Below are 19129 nucleotides of genomic sequence, written 5' to 3' on the forward strand. Positions count from 1 at the left end.
GAATCCTCTGTCAGTGAAGAGCTCATCACTGATTTGACCATCACTTAGTGGAGGTAAATTCCATTCTTGGCTCGCCTTACTAAACAAGTGATGTTCTTGCAGAAGTGCGAGTGCATTTTTTCCATCCTTTCCGTCACTGGAGCCTAGTCATTTTTTCTCATCCTTTCTATCATTGGATAAATTTATAGCTGTTATTTTATTTCAGCAACAAGATTCTTAATATGTACTGTACTGATTTGCAACAATGAATGCCCTCCCAAGCTCCAGGGCTGAGCCTTGTGGACCAAATTTCACACAGTTTCTTCGTAAATGATCTGCATTGGATTCAAGTTTATGGAGAAAGAACTCTTCCAAACCACAGCACATTATTCTGAATTATTCCAAGAAAATAGTAACAAGACAAGTTTTTCATTGGCGCATGTGGTAAAATACTGGAAAGCAGTAATGCACAAGATTAATATCTCGTACGACTATTATCTTTGCCCATTCTTTTAGCAAGAATTTCATATCAACCTTTCCGGCACTGATAGAGGTATCAGATTTGGACCTTTCTTGGGTAAGTAACACTGTACAGTAGGTCCGGTCTCTGTGTGAGTGGTGAGTAGTACTTTGTTCAGTTAAGAAGTAGCGTAAGTATTACAGGCTTCATTGCTTTAGTCCTCATCTCTCCTTTATGACATCCACCATACCACTGAGCTTTCACAAGTTTTTTTATCTCCGTTATGTTGTTGTATATGATCCCGTTCCACATTGACATTTTTCCCTGAAGCCCTTTGAAATTGTAATTATAAACTCCATAACTTTGATGTGATTCTTAGCGTTTCTTCTTTACACATACCCGACTCCCTATACTTAGTCTTAGGTTCAGTGGCTTATGTTAATTCCACGTTCCTTCCGTTGTAAGATGTTATTCAGGCTAATTATGAGTAATGGGTTTATTGTGAAACAAATATAGGTTTTTTTCTTTTAAATATTAATTTTCTAGCAGAAATTACTGCTTGATTGAAGTTCCTGCCTTCCAAATTGCATTGTGCTGCCTAGGTCCTCAGGATTTTCCTTTGACACATAATGGAGTATCTATTTTTTATAGAAACCATGAATTATTGCTGATTATAAGTAATGGATTTTCAAATATTGCAATTTTTTGTTTATACCATGTTTGCTCCACAGGAATGTAGGTGAGTTCTATACAAATACTAAATGAACAGAATTTCACCAGTATACTTATTCATTAAATGAATAAATGTACTAATTAACTGAATTCAAACCCATAAGGGGATGTTTCAAACAGTATGACTCAAGCAGCACCATGTTGATGGTTCTTTAACAGTGTCATTTCAGCCCAGTTCTGCATTTTGCTTATTATCCATTCCCCTTATTTACTTCACTTAGCAGTATGGAATATGATTTGATAGTGTTAAATACCTTGTACTGTTGCTCCCTGAAATTCATGGGATAAGGGCCAACCTCCTATACAACTGAAAATTCACTAATGACATATTACCTCAAAACAGTTTAATGTCGCCCACAAACCTTACCAGTATCTAATAAAAATGGGTTGATTATTTACCATATAATTTGTAATACACAACAATACTATACATACATATTTTGCATGGTTAGAGAGAGAAAAATTGGTTTGTGTTACTATAAGCAACATTTTTTTGGTTGCAAAGTTGAATTTGTAAAACAATACCGACTGAAAAATATTATTCGTGAAAAAATATCATTCACCTTATGCATTTAAAGGATAGGCTGATGTCTATAATTCCCTCACGTCTTTTACATGATGACTCGGCGATGATGAATAATAATGATGGTGATGATAAAGAAACAGTACGATCGCTTAGTTAATTCATACCATGATGTTATTACACACATACATGCATATACTGTATACATATTTACATTAACTCTTAGTATTACATATATAAGGCCTAATTAGGCCAATTTGACCCACAGTAATTAGGGACTGACTATGTCCTTTGGAATGGGAAAGTAACCAAATTATAAAAGCATGGATAATTTAGCGTGAAAATAACGTCTCGCTGATCTCATCTGCTTAGAACAAGATGATGTTTTTGAGCTTTGTGTTTAAATTAGCTTTTCAAATAGCACCTCACGTCCCCCATTCCACTTCCTTTTGTCCATATAGTCATTATTAGACTTAATTTTCCAAAGACATGGGTGTTCTTTGTATGATTCAGTGAAATCCCTCTTAATTCCAAAATTCTTTATCATTTATTTTTTTTAAAGTTTAGTAAGTGTATTATTACTATATTAGCAGACTACGCCCATATTTGGCAGGACCGGTCCATGATATAATCATTAGACTTAAATTTTCCAAAGCCACGGGCGTTCAGTTGTATGATTGAATTACATCTTTCTCAATTTCAAAAATATCATTTTTTAAAATGTTTTGCAAGCGTATTATTAGCAGACTCCGCCCACAATTTGGCAGGACCGGTCCATTTAGCCTTTCCATCGTCGATATATAATAAAATTAGACCTAACTGTTCTATGTATGATTCAATGGAATCCCTCTTAATACCAAACTCCTTTATTTCTTTTTTTTTAAGTTTCGAAAGATGACTCTATTAGCAGACTCCGCCCATAATTGGGCAGGACCGGTCCATTTACTTGGCATCCGGGCATTGGGCATGTCAAATGGTGAATATTATAATATATAATACAGCATTAGGAATCAGGTACGTCGTGACGTAACAATGGCCGGCTGCTTACGGGACAACATGGAGGTCATAATACGGATAATCTTTCGGCTTAATTTGACCTGACGAATTCAAGTGACCCTTTTAAACCTTTACGAAATCCAAGTGAGTGCTATACTTGCATTTAGAAGTGTATATAGATTAGGCCTATCTAACTATAGCGTATTTGCGTCCTATAGTTGATAGCTACCGGTGATCGGCCTCCATAGGCCTATGTATATTTTATAGACTTAGTGGTTATTTAAATATAGATTTTTGTGGGATTATAGACTATTTTATGAACAAATAAGTTATATTTTAGGCATTAATTAACTTAGAACCTGAATATATTACTTGAAAATGACATTTTCGTGTTTTAGGCGTAAGGGCTAGCCTAGGCCTATTATATGTTTTGATCGTTGCTGGCATAAGGCCGCCAAATTGTTATCAATTGAGCTTATCCTAGGCCAGTCTATTTGATCCAATGTAGGCCAAAATTTGTTTGGCATCTGGTCTAGGTCTAGGGTTATGATATAGGCCTAATTAGCCCCTTGGTAAGTGAAATATTCATAATGATCTCAGTAGGCCTAAACTTGACCCTGATTATTTAAATGAATGCTCAAGTCCAAGGTTAGAGGTCACTTACCTTAACCTTGACTAATTTGGGCAGAGTAGTAGGCCTAACGTATTCCGATGGAGTGGTTTTATTATTGGCACTGTGTTACGATCTCACCAAAGGCCTGAATTAGGGTTTAGCCTAAGCGTGACCTAGGCATAGGCCTAGGCTATGGATTGTTGTTGTCCAGGGTAAGGGGTATGCTTCGTATAGCCTGTTTGGGCCGGGCTGGTGTGTCGTAAAGGATTGTGGTAGCCTAAGGGGGTGAAAGTTCATATCTGGTCCAAACTCCATTTCCACATGAGGGCTAGTACTGAACATGGCTAAACAGTGACTCGCCTATACTGTTTCACTGTGTTTAGTAGTAGCCCCTGGGGTGTCAAATGTATTTTGCAATGTTTAATACTAGCCCCTGGGGGTTCAAATGTATTTTGCAATGTTTACTACTAGGCCCTGGGGGTTCAAATGTATTTTGCAATGTTTACTACTAGGCCCTGGGGGTTCAAATGTATTTTGCAATGTTTACTACTAGGCCCTGGGGGTTCAAATGTATTTTGCAATGTTTACTACTAGGCCCTGGGGGTTCAAATGTATTTTGCAATGTTTTTAGTGGGGTTCAAATGTATTTTGCAATGTTTAGTACTAGCCCCTGGGAGGTCAAATGTATTTCACAATGTTTAGTACTAGCCCCTGGGCCGTCAAATGTATTTTGCAATGTTTAGTACTAGCCCCTGGGGGGTGTAAAAAATATTTCACAATGTTTAGTACTAGCCCCAGGGCAATCAAATCCCCCTAAGTGAGTTTGACAAAATTGAAACTTTTATTTGCATATATTTTATTTTCTATTGTGAAAAATATTAGTTTGCAAGAAATTTTTTTTATTGAATATTTTTTCATTTTTGTGTGAAGGTTTGAAAGATATAATAAAAAATTGAGTAGGGATGTTCGGACTGGAAACGAACTTTATCCCCTAATGGTTCACAAGATTGTTTGTTCCTATAGGTAATACAAACCATCGCCACGCTTTGTGCTGGAGTATATCTCAGGGCGAGGTGGCATTGGTTTTTGAAATTTGCTAACAGCATAGTTAGGCGTAAATCTTTTTTTATTGGATGTATAGTGGTTATGTTGTGCAACATTGATCTGAACAAGAAAATTGAACAGTGAAAGGTATGGGTATAAAGTAGGCATTTTTCTGTGTTGTGTCCCTTGGTGTTAGTGCAACCAGTTTTGTTCTTTTGCGCTGGTGCTAGAAGGGTGCAGAGGAAGGTCAATTAGGAGAGATTTGGCACCAGCAGAGGAAAGTCAGGTCGATGATTTTTGGCATCAGCAGAGGAAGCTCAGGTAAGAGATTTGGCACCAGGAGAGGAAGGTCAATTAGGAGAGATTTGGCACCAGCAGAGAAAGGTCTATTGTTTCCTAATGCTTTCCTGTCCTCCTCCTCATCCTCTTTTCCATGCTTATGAGGAGTCTTGAAGTCTTGCTTCCTTCTCAGTGACTTCATTCTTCCTAGTGGGATGTTGCCTATGCTTTGCCTCCTAACCTAGGTGCCATATGTGCCCATGGAGGAAGCCTTGGACTGAAGGCTCAAGTCTCAAGACTGTCCTTTTGCTAGCTTAGTTTGGGTGAAGAGTGCTTAGAAGTTTCTTTGGCATCTTATCTGATTCTCAGAGGGATAGAAAACGACCCATATTCTTTGTCCAGAATGTTGACGCCATTGTGTTAATACAGTGAAGGAAGTTTCCAGGAATTCCCTTCCTCGCTGGTTTAAAGTGGCAACCAATGTGCTCATGACTCCTTGAGGAGAACGTCACACATTTTACTCATGCAAGACCCATGAAGTTGGACATGGGACCTTCCTTAGCCCTTCAGGGGAAGTTTTCAGTTTTCCAGGTAATAACTGGTGGACAAACAAGTATCTCACTCAATTACTTCTTCCTTCCTTCCTTCCTTCCTGGAAGTACACTGTATTAGCTATGTTTGGCTAGATACTGGTAATTACACTTTGAGCAATGTGTCTGAGGTGTGTCTTTTCATGCTCTTCCCATTTACAAATGGTTGTTTGGTGGGTAATAGTGATAGAGTTTTTTGGACCTGTCATTTTGTGTTAGCCAGAATCATAGCAAAACCAGTATATCATGGTGACTCACGGAAGGTTGGTGGTAAAATCCATCATTGTCGGAGATTTATTAAGCACTCTAGTACTCATTAAAGGTCACTCTCTGTATGCCTTTATTAGTAATCAGTTATTAAGAATAATAAATGAAGACAAAATAAAATAATTGTACCATGGTATAAACAGTTTTCATACTGTATAGGGTTGAATGGTATGGTACATTGCTAAATCTTGTAGTTTACTGTTAAGGTGAAAAAGGCAAGGTTTAGGGTATAAATTTGGCATTTACAGTCTGTTGCGTTTATTAATTCATTGAGTGCCTTACATAAACAAAGGGAGTCTCATGTTTTTGTTTTTAATGTTTTAATTTTTGTTTCATTGTTTTCAAACGTTTGTGCCAAACCTAGTTAAGTATCTTTTCGATTTCATAACTTTTGTGGAAAATGAGCTATAAACCCACCCAATTGTTTTGAAGATTTGGCATTGTGGCCTTTTACTCCTGACCTTCCTTCCACTTCCCCGACAGATTGGTTTGACTATAGTTGCCTTTTTCCTTGGATTCCCCAATGGGATTTCATGGTTCCCCAAACCTTTCCTTGCTTGGGTGAGGTTCTATTTGTGTCACTCCTTGTGGCCCTACCACTATGCTATCTCATATGCCAGACTACGTACGAGGTTATAAGAGTTTTGCATCCGTTGCTTGCTATTGTAATCAGGATGGTGGCAATTTGGGTGTGGGTCAACTCCAGTCAGTTTTCAGAGACTACTTCCCTCCTGAAGAGTGAGTCTCCTATATAAAGTGCAATGGTTTTTATTTCAGTAGGACCAAATATCAGATTTGATAAAAGTGATATTTTTCCTAGGTACAGTATAAAAACCAGAGCCTTTTATAATTATTCCTGCTCAGCCACCTGCTTTGTCCCTGTGGCTGAAGGAAAAAGTATTTGGTGATGGTAGGTGAGCGAAGGATATTCCCCTATTCACCCTACATAACCACCAGTTGACTACCCTGTTACCAAGTTCAATGACAGTCTCGAATTCACGTTGAAAAATACCCTTATATAAAAAGCTCTTGTTTTTGTATCTTGAAAAATATGAATTACTTTAAAAATTTGTTGAAGTATGGGCCCCGTGTGGTGAGAACTTTGCTGCTCTGACATGAAGTCCTTTTGAGCCAGTGTAAGGGACTAGTTTATTTTATGTTTGTTAATATTCACTTAAAATATTTGTTTTTTAATAATATTCACGTAAAATACTAAAGAGCATTTATTGAACAAGATTTCTTTTCTATAAATCTGTAATGTTGTTATTGAGTGAGGTAGCTTTAAATATTTTTTTGAAAATAATGCTACAAGATCATGTTAGTCTCGTTAGTCCAGAGAGCCACAGGAAGAGTTGGAGGCTTATTTTTTTAAAACTTTCAGATAATTATGTATCTGGCCCAAAGAATTTTAACCCTTTTGCTCACTTGGCATTATTTTACATATGTTACTGATTCAGATTTCTCACATACCATATTTTCTTTGATCAGTGTCTATTAAATTACATTTCAAGGTGAGATGTAGGTTTAGGTATCATTGGGAAACTGATTAGCTGTAATTTATTGTAGGATGTGTGAAAAGCAAAAAAAAAAAAAAACATAACTCACTTCTGTGACATGTTCACACATCATAGATGACTGAAATTGGATTTTAAATGACACGGATAAGCAAAAAATAAACCTATTATATGGTGGAAAATCTGTAAAGGAACACAAAGAAGGGGTTGGACAGCCTGTACTTGGATGTTACAAAGCATTAGATGTTCATGGTTACAGTGTTACCTTTTTATGACGTGAATTGCATATTTAGTTGTGGGTTGTATGTTAAAAGGTTTATTTGCAAGATTTTAGGTGCAGCGTCTGAGTCAGCTCTAGTATGAGAATCTGTGATTGCTGTAGTAGTTCTTCAGTGTGTTCTAAGTAGCAGATTTCAGTGGCTTTGATAAGGTAGCCAGGTTTTGAAATATAATTTGAGAAACCAAGATTCTTTGTGAGTGGGAAGACAGATTTGCCCATTGTACTAAACTGCTTTCTTCATTTCAGGTAATTTTGGTAACAAAATTGTGAAACCAAGATTCTTAAGCATGAAAAGAGGTATGCTCCTTATGCTAAACTGTGCTATCTTCATTCCCAGTAATGTTGACGTGTAGAACAGGCTACCATTTGAGGATGAGAAGAGGACCGCTATCACTGACCATTTCAAGAATAGATTAGAAAAAGTTATCTAATTTGATTTTTATTAAAGGTAAAGTTATCTCATTTTATCTTGTTCAAGATATCTCTTATGATAGCTTAGCAAGTCGGATGGACTTTTAGCCATGTAATGCTGTATGTTTGAATGTGCGTCTATATGACTTTTAAATTGCCTAATTTTAATTATGCATTACCTCATATGGGAAGACAAGCCAGATATTGGAGAAAGAGGTGGTTGGGACTGGATAGGATCTCCTCCATTAGTGGGAGGTTCCTGTCTCACCTGTCAGTGTCTGTAGCAACGCATCCTCTCATGCTATTCAGTATGTAGAATACTATTTAAATATTTCTTTTTTTACCATCTCAAGTAATATTAAAACTGATATTTTATTTTCTATGTTGGTGATTCAGTCACTGAATACCATTATGTGGTGTTTCTGTGCTTGGAGGAATTCAAAGGGATTTCATAGACAGAATGGGCTATCTATTTTCATGCATTTCTATCTTGAGTATATGTTGTACATTTAAATAGTTGGTCATGTAATGTTTAATTACTTTTTCTTCCTTCCCTGTTTTTCTACTCTACATTTTAGTCTGCACTTGTTCTGTCCTCTTCTGTACTTCCCTTGGAGGAGCCACTTTGTGCAGTACTACACTGTAATTAATTTCTTGTCAGCAGAAAGCAGGTTACTACTGTACTCAGTTTGTATTATAATAGTACCTTCAGTAAGAGAGTCTTCTTACCAGATTTAGCTATGTAATGGAATTGAGGCTATTTGTTAGTGTAATTAGCTCTGAAAGGTTAATATATTTTGTCTCTCACTGCATGGAAATGTCTTTCCCTGCTTGGAAATGTGGTATACTTGTTTTTCTTCTAGTTTGCCACTTGTGTTTTCCGTGGTGTTTCCTTGATACTATAAATGCCGGCGTATAAGGCGATTTGGCATATAAGACAACCCCCATTTTTCATGTAAAAATATAGGTTTAGAGGTATGTTTGCCAATATTTTATTTGCAACAATTAAAACATTTCAGAAAAAAATTTAAAACCATTAAAATCCTATAAACTCATTACTGTATCTTTTTATCATTTGATATCATAAGTTTGTTGATGACGTCTTGTGATATATTTGTAAGGCAATCATTGTATGGATCGAATTCCAAATCTGACGGCGTGTCAATTTCTTCCTCCTCTTCTTCCCACAAGGAGTCGTCCTCCACACCATCCAATGAATTTGATATACCACACTTCTTGAAAGACTTAATTACTGTGTTAACATCTGTTGCATCCCATGCTCTTGTTACAAAGTTACACAAAACTGTGGAGCACACATATTGCCTCATTTTTTGAAGTTTTTTCGTTTGCCAGCCATCCGCTTGTTCCATTGTTCTCGAATATGGTCTTTGAAAGGTTTGTTGAGACGCACATCCAGTGGTTGTACCAATGATGTCAGTCCTCCAGGCATAACTGCCACTTCTGTGTTTATTCTTGCCAGCCGTTTCTTTGTGTTGTCAGTTAAATGAGCCTTGAACATATCTCACACCAACATGCTACGTTGTTTACTAAGAACATTTGGTTGCTTGCTCCATATATGATCAAGCCATAGCTTAATCCCACCTTCTTCCATCCAACCTTTTTTGTGGATGTACCAAAACTCAATAGGGAACTTGATTTTTGGCATTGTTTTTCTTTTAAAAATTACCAGTGGTGTAAGTTTGAAGCCATCTGAGTCACATGATAGAACCACTGTAACACTTGATCTTTCATGTCCTGTTGTTTTTTTCATGAACCTAGTACACCAAGATGAAGAGGCCTTAAATCCTTTTGCTGGAATCTGGGTTCGATTTAGCCCACTTGAGTGCAAAAATACTTACACGTACTTCATGTTGTAACGTACCCATTTTGCTGATGTTCATGCACCATGTCTGCTACATCTTTTTCAGGTATCGGCCAGTGAGCAATCCCTGTTCTAGGCTAGTGCACATTTAGTCCTTGAAGTGCTGTTTAATCCCTCTTCTCTTTGTCTCCAGTCTTGAATCATCATTTCTGTTACACAACATTGGCATGCTGCAGTGCAGTTATAATGTTCCTTTGCAAAGTTTACTGCTTTTAACTTGAATGAATCTTCATACTTCCTCCTTTTATTTTTACTGATAGTTGGCGTGGCCTTGATGGGGTCTTACGATAAATGTATTTAAATATGTAATGGTACCCTGGATAAAGCTAGTAACAAAGTGAGAGCTCGCTCATCCTAACATGTAATTATGGTAATTACCAATGGTAATTGCTGTAATTGCAGTTGTTTTGTTTACAGTATTGATAGTTGTGTCGCTAGTGATGGTAGTTAACTATCAACACTTCAGAGGGTGACCTATCATTAAAAATCTCAGCAGGATTTAAGGTTTCCTTTGTATACCCGGCATATAAGACAACCCCTATTTAGGGGGAGATTTTTTAAGCTTGCCTTATATCCTGGCATATACTGTACAGTAACTGTTGTACAAAGCCTTAGCCAGTCCCCCAGGGATAATAGGATATCATAATGGTAACAGTAGCTGGCTTTTTCGTGGCTGCAACTGGTTCTGCATACATGAGTAATCCTTTCCCCTGCCATATCTGTGGTGTGTTGTGTTCTAAGAGGGAGGGCTGATTTAGCAGCACCTTGGAGTGATGGGGATGAAGAATGCATGTGCAAGCATGTGCACCAAGTAAGGAAACCATCAGGTTTTTCTGGTTATGCTTGCCACCTTTCATTTTAATAGTAGAGCCTGACAAGTCTGCTCTGGCTGTGTTCAAAGGACTGGTGGCCCCAGTACAAGAGGGAGGGTTATGAAGCTTGCAGGGTTGGTCATTTTGATATTGGAAGAATGATTGAATTAACCAAAAGTAATTATCAGTCTCAATCGGGAATCTGTAGAATCAGCATTAGTAATCATTCAGAACCTTAGGAGTAGAGATGGTTCACCATGAGTGGTTTGAGCCGAGTTGGAAGAGTAGGATTATCATTGTAGGAATGATACGGCAGTGAAGGATCACTCAAGTGAGGAGAACCATATCAGCCATCCAAGAGCCAGTTGTCCTCCCAATATGACCAGGTGGAGCACTTATCACAGGGACAGTCAGAAAGAGCATGTTGAATTATCCTGGCAGTCATGCATGTGATCATGATAAACCATCAAGGAACCAGTTTTGGACATGCTTGAGGGAATGGACCATAGTGAAGGTCAAGTCACAATCCAGTGGGACTACTCTGCTATCATGCTGATGTTTCATTGTCTCTAAAGAGGACTTGGGGGAACCATTTGATTACTGCTCTGGGTCTCTTTAAGGCATATGACAGAATTGGATTTAATGGACACCAAACTTTCTACCCATGGGTTTATGCCGTCTCTCTGTTGGTTTGAAAGCAAACATTCTTTTCTCCATTTCCAGAGACATTCCTTAGGCTTCTAGTCCTGCATCCACTTTTCCTCTTGATCATTCATCTCCTCGTATTTATATCTTCTATTCACACCTCTGTTTAATGGAGTCATCTTAATTTCTAGTCCTTCTGCACAGTTTGCACTCACTTCCATTGTCTTGGAAAATAAATCTGACATGGAATTCTTTTCAAGACTCGATATCTACCTCTCTTTTCTGGTCTCGTCTCCCATTCAGTATTTTTTTTATTGTGTATGATGAAAATGTGAAAAAACTCCACTCGTATACTGCTATTCAGGATGCTCAGAACATTTTCAGTAATGTACTGTAATGACATTCCACTTGATATTTCCTTGGTCTGGTGTTTGTATACTGCTCTTTTATACAGTTTTTTGAAGGGTCCTGAAAAAAAAAATTCCTCACCCAAGAAAAAATATTGCTTTAAAAAATATAGAAGGAAATTCTAAATCTGACATATTTTCAGCCCCATTTCCAAAAAAATGTTCTTGCTGTACAACAAGACACCGAGTATTCCACTCTTGTTAGCAGTTGCACCTTTTTTAACACTGACAAGACCTGAAAACATGCAAACACTACCAGACTCCACAAAGGTCTTAATTTGAACTCACATACCAATAAACTGTAGGGACCGTTAGGAGGCCTAACCTCTTGTTCAGTATTTAATATTGCATTACAGTAAACCCACCATATTCGCGTTCTCATGATTCGAGGGCTCACGCATTCACGGGTTTCTCTGTGGAACATATCTAGCCATTATTTGCGGAAAATTCGCCCATTCGTGGTATTTTTCACTGAGAAATATTCACTAATTACTGTATTTTCATATAATTTTCATGAATAAATGCACTTTTTGTGATAAAACTATTAAAATACTCAGGTATATGCATTTTTACAGGGCAGTTCTAAGTGTTTTTAGAGGGGTTTTAAGTATTTGCGGATTTTAGCTATTTATGGGGTGTGGGACGCACTGTAGTTACTAGTTTTTGATCCCTTAGGGGGGTAATACCATCAGTGTACCTCATGCAGTGCACTGTAGGCATTACTTAAGGTTCTTTGCAGTGTTCCTAACAAGTGATTCATAGTGCAACTGTGGGGTTTTCCTCCTATTGCACTTTTCAAACCTATTGACTGTCAGTTTCCATTTCAGCTCTGAGCGACTTCATAGGTCCCAGTGCTTGGCCTCTGGCCTAAATTCTATATCCTAATATATTCTCATTTGTTTTTAAGACTGGGCTTGTACACCTTTACGGTACTGCTTGGTTGTAAAGAGTTTATGGTGGTATTTGTCCTTTTATGCACAACTGAAATTGGGAGTTCATTAACCCTGGTTTGCTGTGATCAGTACATTGAAACAAAGCTCATATGTAGGTCATCAATCTCATTATAACATGCTAAGGTTCATATGTACACAAAAGAGGTTTGGAAGCATTTATCAGAGAATTTGATCTTTTAGGTCACTGGGAATGCTATCTCCAGGTGTTAATGCCACTTACAGGAGATGAAATTTACAAGTAAATGAGTCACTCATTTCTGCACCTATTCAAAATTTAGGGTTACTTTTTATATTTAACACTCCAACAGAACTGATAAAGCACCTATGTAGAACTTAAATAAGTTACTTGGTGTTTTTCATATAGAAAAGATAGATGAAATCCTAGATCAGATGGGAATGAAGACAAAGTGTACAAATTAGAATAGAGAGGAAAGAGTGTATTTCATCTTGATATGATGAAGGGAAAAGCTGTTGAAAAAATTTTATCTACTGTATTGATTTTTATATACAAAAACAAACCTTTTAGGCTACCCTCGTAAAAGTTGAAAGTTGTTATTCATTGGCCGCGTTGGACTGTTCTCCTGTCAGTAAACCATGAGTATAAGAAGGCTATCTTTAAGTAACATACCAGAATATGGACTGATATTTAGGGAGTATTATAACATCATGATCAAGATGCCAGGGTCATCAATAAAACCAAAGAATAAAATAACAGGTGACCTTAGACACCAATTGAGATTGGTTTTAACGCTCCCTGGAGGACAAATGATACGGTACTTTGTTCTAAATCGAGGTCTAAAGAAATAATTGTGAAATTGCCATCTGTTGTTTGATTGCATTGGTGAACTTTTCTGTAATTTTACTCTGTTGGTCTTCCTCTCTAAAGATTTGTGCTCATATAAGTTGTGTTGCAGAGTATTTGTTTGCAAATTAATAAAATTGTGTGTTTTGGCCATATATTTTGTTTTGAAGTACGATTGGTATGAAACTGGATTGTTTGAGTGTGGTTTATCCGTAAAGGAGGTGTTGGACTTGATGTTGGCCTTGGACTTGTTTGAAAATAAACCTGTGTCTTAATTACAGATATCCCTTCCTTCCAACTTGGATTTTCTTCCAATCAGTGCTTAGTACATTCTATGTCATGTCCAAACAATATTTTTGAGATTTGAAATTTGTTTCCCTTCCTCTGAATACCACAACTCAGTGTCCTTGGTTGCCCCAGTGCTTGGCATGTATGCCTAAAATCTATAAATTAATCAATCTTTCTGCATGTTTCTCATTTGTGGGACAATTTTCTTAGCACAATTTAGTTGTAAATTGGCTTCTTTTTTTTTCAATCCTGTCTGTATTGCATACAGTATGGTAACACTGGTCATACTCTTGCATTGTAAATTTTTGCTCTATACTAGCAGGGTACTCTAATTTACCAGCATTCCATTGAATGCACTTATCCAGATTTTTGCTGCTGTTCCCTTTCATGACTACCATGTCAGTTCAGGCTCACAGCTCAGTGATTAACCAAAATAACAGAACTGTTCTACTTCTTCCAAAGTTTGCTCCTGCATATTCAAATACTCCAGTCATTGGGCATCAGAAGTCCCTTTCATTAGTTAAACTTTGCAATTCTGGGTATCTCTTGTGGTACCATCTGTTCCATTTGATACATGTGACAGCATCTCTTCACCATGCCCACAGGATTCACAAGGCCATTTTGAAGAATATATGTCTGTTTCATCCATATTCTTGTCAAAATGTTTTTCTTGACAACTAATAAACTTAGACAGTTGTTCCTCTTTTTTTTATTATTCCAGTACTGTCCTCCATTTTTCAAATGTACTGTAAGACATTTTCCTGAACCTGTTAACACTTAGTCATCTGCACATTGAAGCTTCTAGGAGCCTCCATTTCTTAATTTCTTTGTACCTTTATTTTTTTGATGAACAGTGATGGGCTGTGCTGATTGGTGGACTTCAATGTTTTTCTCAAATTCTCTGGATATATTTTCCATATTTGCCACTGTCTTCACTCCAGATCTGGTGTTACGATAAAACTCCATAATTTGCTCAGTAAGCCTTTTATGTACTCTGATTTTCTAATGCCCATCTAATGCTTTGTGTACTCTGCTTTTTAATGCCCATCTAATACTTTGTCTGCATACTCTGTTCAGTGCTTTCCTAATAAGTAAAGTAACATAAAGGATAGTTTAATTTCTTGCATGATTCCTTTCATGTTCAGTAATTGCTGATTAAAAGTTCTAATTTTTTTAACAGGCTGTGTCTCTAAATCTAGTGTTTTTTTTTATTGTGCCATTATACTCTTGTCAGATATCCTCTTATGTTCCACAAATATAGGTTAGCTCTACTGTTTTGCATAAGGGAGAGATGTGTTAGTGGCCATGGTACATAATACAATTGTAAGAAATGTGCTGTCTTGTGTTGTATAATTATGTATTCTGTCTGTGTTTGTAAATGTTATAATAATATTTGAGTGTTGAGAGAAGAAAGGAAACAGTTGTCAAGATTTTCTGAGCATCTTTGGAAAAGCAGAATGATTGATGCTATGCCTTTCTTCTTTGTTTAATGATAGCAAAACATTGTATTTTACTTGAGTTTATTTGGAAACTGGAAAAGTTTTATGATAGCAAAACAGAGTTTTTTTGGAAACTGGAAAAGCTTTATGATAGCAAAACATTGTATTTTACTTGAGTTTATTTGGAAACTTGAAAGTTTATGGTGTGTGGAGGGCAATTAGAATTTGCATTTTTTTATATTTGAAGGTATTTCATGGTTTTTTCTCAATAAATTTTTGTGTTTTTTAACCTATATTGAGTCTCTAAGATGTTCATACAAACAAAGTATGTCATTTTATGAAAGTTTTATTTGCTAAATTAGACAGGGACCCTGGTTCTGGATTCAAAACAAAAGGTAAACAAATTGGTAATTAGTAAGTAAGCCTTTTTCTTTGAGAAAATTTCAACAATTTTCAGCAGGATATTTTTTGGGGCAAATTATAATTTTTATCTGTAAAGTTTGCAAATTATACAATGGACATGTTTGTTATATCATTACTTTATTTGAAATCAGCCATTATATACTGCACTTTTCCATTCACTTTGCTAATACTAATACTGTATTTGTGTCTGATAATTAGTCATTGATATCAGTTTGCAAGTTGACATAAATTGTTCTTTTCATTATGATATAATCCATACTGGTTGATCTTTTGCTGATGTCATATCTGGGCAGAGAATATTTTCTTGTTTCAGGTTTGTTCATCATAATTTCTGCTCTAAAGACTTTTAGAGTTCAAGCATGCAACGTTGTACATTTGAAGCATACAACCCTCTCTTGGGATATAAAAGTAGATGAAGGTTTGTTAGGCAATCATAAACTTTTCTTGAGGCATGCTCAAAATGGGAATAAAAGCACGTTAAAAGAAAAAGAAAGAAAAGAAAGAAAGTCACTGTCTGAGAGTAGTCCTATTTCCTTTTTTCCTCTTCTTAGTAGACTTATTTGATTTGTCTGTCCCTTAGAAATGAGACTGCCATTTAAATCTACTTTCCTGAAATGTGGTGGTAAAGATTTTGAAGGACATGTTCTACCAAGTCTGTTTATGTTCTGCTTCTCATTTTGCCTTCTATTCTTGTTTCTCATTTCCTTACCTATTGCATCAGCTGTCTCTGCTGCTGTTGGTTTTTGAACATTTTCTTTGGTTCCCTCAGCCCTCCAGGTAGTGCTGTCAGTGCACTTCACATAGTGCACTGGGGACATTACTAAGGGTTGTTTGCAGCGTCCCTTCAGCCCTTGGCTGCATCTGCTCTTTAGGTTTCCTTCTGTTGCCACTTCCTTTTCTTCCATCTTGTTGTCCAGCTACTCCAAATCCCTCTCTCTTTTTTTCATCATTGTAAATGCTGAATGGCTGAAAGTGCCCCAGTGCTTGACTCTGTGGCCAGATTTTCACAAATCACCATTCTCCTCCCTCCTCACAACTGCTTTGGAAAATCTTTCTGCTCTTGCCCAACCATTGTAAGAATTGCCCTTGCTTATTGCCAAGGACAAAACTGTACTGGAATTGTGCATTTCTCTTCAAGGCAAAAAGAATTATGCTAATTAGAACATCAAAGCTATCACAAGTAATGAGCAGAATTTCTTACCATGACAATATTGTTACCTTTCTTTGCTAGAGGTATTTGTTGAAAAGTTGCCTCAAAGACAAGGTAAGGCTTCTCAAGAATTGGCACCTGTCTTCTTCCAAAGTGTGTGACAGGTATCCTGGCAGTTTTTAAAGTTACTGGATTGCAGTAGATTAATAATATCCTGTAACAGGATCAAACCCCTGAAGAAGAGAACAGGATTATGGAATTGCCCCTGGAATTAGGGTATGTCTCCTCAAAGGTGAAGCATCTCTCTTACACCTCAGTTTCCAGTGACAAGGGTTTGAGGATGAGAAAGACCCTGCTGTCCCAAAGGCTTACAAATTTAAATGTAGTGAAGCAGAACCACCCTGTTTAGATGAAAAAAACCTAAGGTGACTGTGGTTGAAGTATGTGCTTTGATTATTCCAGAGTTGTGGGTTTGTTGGAGAACTGTGTTCCATATTGCTAACCTTTCTTGTTGATGGTATTTTGATGGCACTTCTCTCCTTTTTCTATCTGTCTGAAATGTTGCTTTTCTTTTCTCGAACCTCTTGAGTGTTGCCATAACTTTTTCTTTTGTCTACAGCATTGCACCTCTTCCCTTTATTGAAATTATATTCCTAATTCTTTGTTCTGTTGAGTTTTAGAAGAATCCCCCCTCCTATTCAGTTTTGTAATACTTGTCAAGAGTCTGCAACTCATACTTACTATGAAAATGAGTAATCTCGAGTATACTGTGTTTTGCTGTCTTGCATGAATCTTGTCATCTTTGTCTTTCAAAAAGCAGATCTGTTTTCTTTGGAATGTTATCCTCCCCCTTTTTATTTTATTTTTGGTATCCTCTCTTCCTTCACAGTGCTTTCCCTGAATCCATGACCTCCATGTATGCTGTAATATTTGGTTTTAAATCTGTCGAGTTTTATTTAACTTGACACCAATTATGAGTCCTTCCTCTTCTATATCAGTAAATAAGATTTCAGTTTGTCATAGTTGGGGGTTTTGCTGTTATAACATTCATAGCATTACATCTTTTGATAACTTGACTCCCATTAATATATCTTTTCCTCCTGACGTTAATATTTATTCTTCCCTCCATTGTTAGTGAGACTGCATTTATTATTCAAATTACTTGCACTGTTCCCAGTTTATTTTTATTTTTCTTATATTTCAATATTCTATTTTTTATTCAGTCTGTCACTGATGCCTTTTCTTCACATGTGTAGCATAAGCTATTGTCTCTTTATGTTTTCATGGTTGCCTTGAACCCATCCCCTTTCCAAACACACTTGTTATATCTGAATAATGTTTCTCTCCCACTTTGCATAAAGCTGGTTCCTATGACCTCCTACTTGTACCGTACTTTTTCTAGAGCAACCACAGCCATCACACGTAGGTTTGAACCTGATGCTAACCCTTGTTGAATACATACTCCTGTTAAATAGATTGCCTGTAGTGGCGATTGCTTTTTGTATTGCCCGTTTTGTTGATTGACACACTACATTTATTGGTTCATTTTTCAGGTGTCCCCTTCTGTCTCAGGAATCTGTACACAATTCCCTTTAGAGATCTGCCAGGTGACATCGCAGAATCTTTTCCTTTTAACAAATTTGGGAGGTACTGTGTAACTTACTTTGCATCCAAAGTGCCTTTGCCTTTTATCACTCTAAACTAGAAGCTTTTTCACTGTCAATGACTTCATTCTCATATTCCCTTATTTAGCTTTGAGTGAGCATCTTGTTTAGAACATGTCAAATAGCTTACGAGATCATGCAAAAATTGAATTTTATTTCTGTACGCTATGGTCAAAGACATCTTTGTTCAAATGACTGGCCATCTCTATGGCTGATGTGAACTTTTGGTTAAATTTATATATAGGAACCACCACCAAGTGAAAAGTAAATGATTGGGGTTATCAGGTAAATATCTGAGAAATCTCGAATGGACAAGAATCCTGTTTTGAATATACCGTACATGGTGAGGGTCTTGCTTGCTGTCTAATTTTCATTGTCATTTCATATTGCAGCTCAGAACTTGGTCTTTACATCTGAATTTTCATGAGGCTTGTGTGAAATGCACAAACAGGGATTTTGTATGAAACAATTTCCTTTTTTCCATCAAAATCTGTTCCTCTTAGAGGCTTTAACTTGTTAAACTAATCAAAACTCATTTTATAACTTCATCCATTATGTACTCTTTGTTCCATCTGACTTTCCACCCTCTATAAAAATTGTTTCATAGTGCAACTGTAAGGTTTTCTTGTTACTTTCAAACCTTCTAACTGTAAATTTCCCTTTCAGTGCCAAATGACCTCACAGGTCCCAGAGCATGGCCTTTGGCTGAAGTTCTACATTTTATTTATTCTAAAATTGTTGAGTGTTCAGTAAATTATTAAAAGTGCCATTGTACATAAGCCAGAGGAGGGACGACTGGAAAAATGCTGCTTTACATGGTCAACAAGCTGCTGATGTTTATGACAAATACTTTTATCTATTTTTTTCTTAATGACCAGATTTGTGGACAATGTATGACAACATTTCTGTTCAAGGAAACTCTACAATAAGTCCAGGAAATAAAAACTATCAAGTCACCAGATGTTATTTTATTTAA

The 19129-nt window shown here is 36.7% G+C and overlaps 1 long non-coding RNA gene across 1 annotated transcript; it reads left to right on the plus strand.

Moving 5' to 3' along the window:
* The first annotated feature begins 1496 nt into the window (after nucleotides 1-1496).
* On the plus strand, nucleotides 1497-19112 carry LOC136840711 (uncharacterized). The gene is made up of 3 exons (XR_010853708.1): nucleotides 1497-2834; nucleotides 7524-7725; nucleotides 18820-19112. It is a non-coding gene; the product is annotated as an uncharacterized lncRNA (long non-coding RNA).
* The last annotated feature ends 17 nt before the right edge of the window (nucleotides 19113-19129 follow it).

The sequence above is a fragment of the Macrobrachium rosenbergii genome, chromosome 8, assembly GCF_040412425.1.
Source record: "Macrobrachium rosenbergii isolate ZJJX-2024 chromosome 8, ASM4041242v1, whole genome shotgun sequence".
Classification (NCBI taxonomy): Eukaryota; Metazoa; Arthropoda; class Malacostraca; order Decapoda; family Palaemonidae; genus Macrobrachium; species Macrobrachium rosenbergii.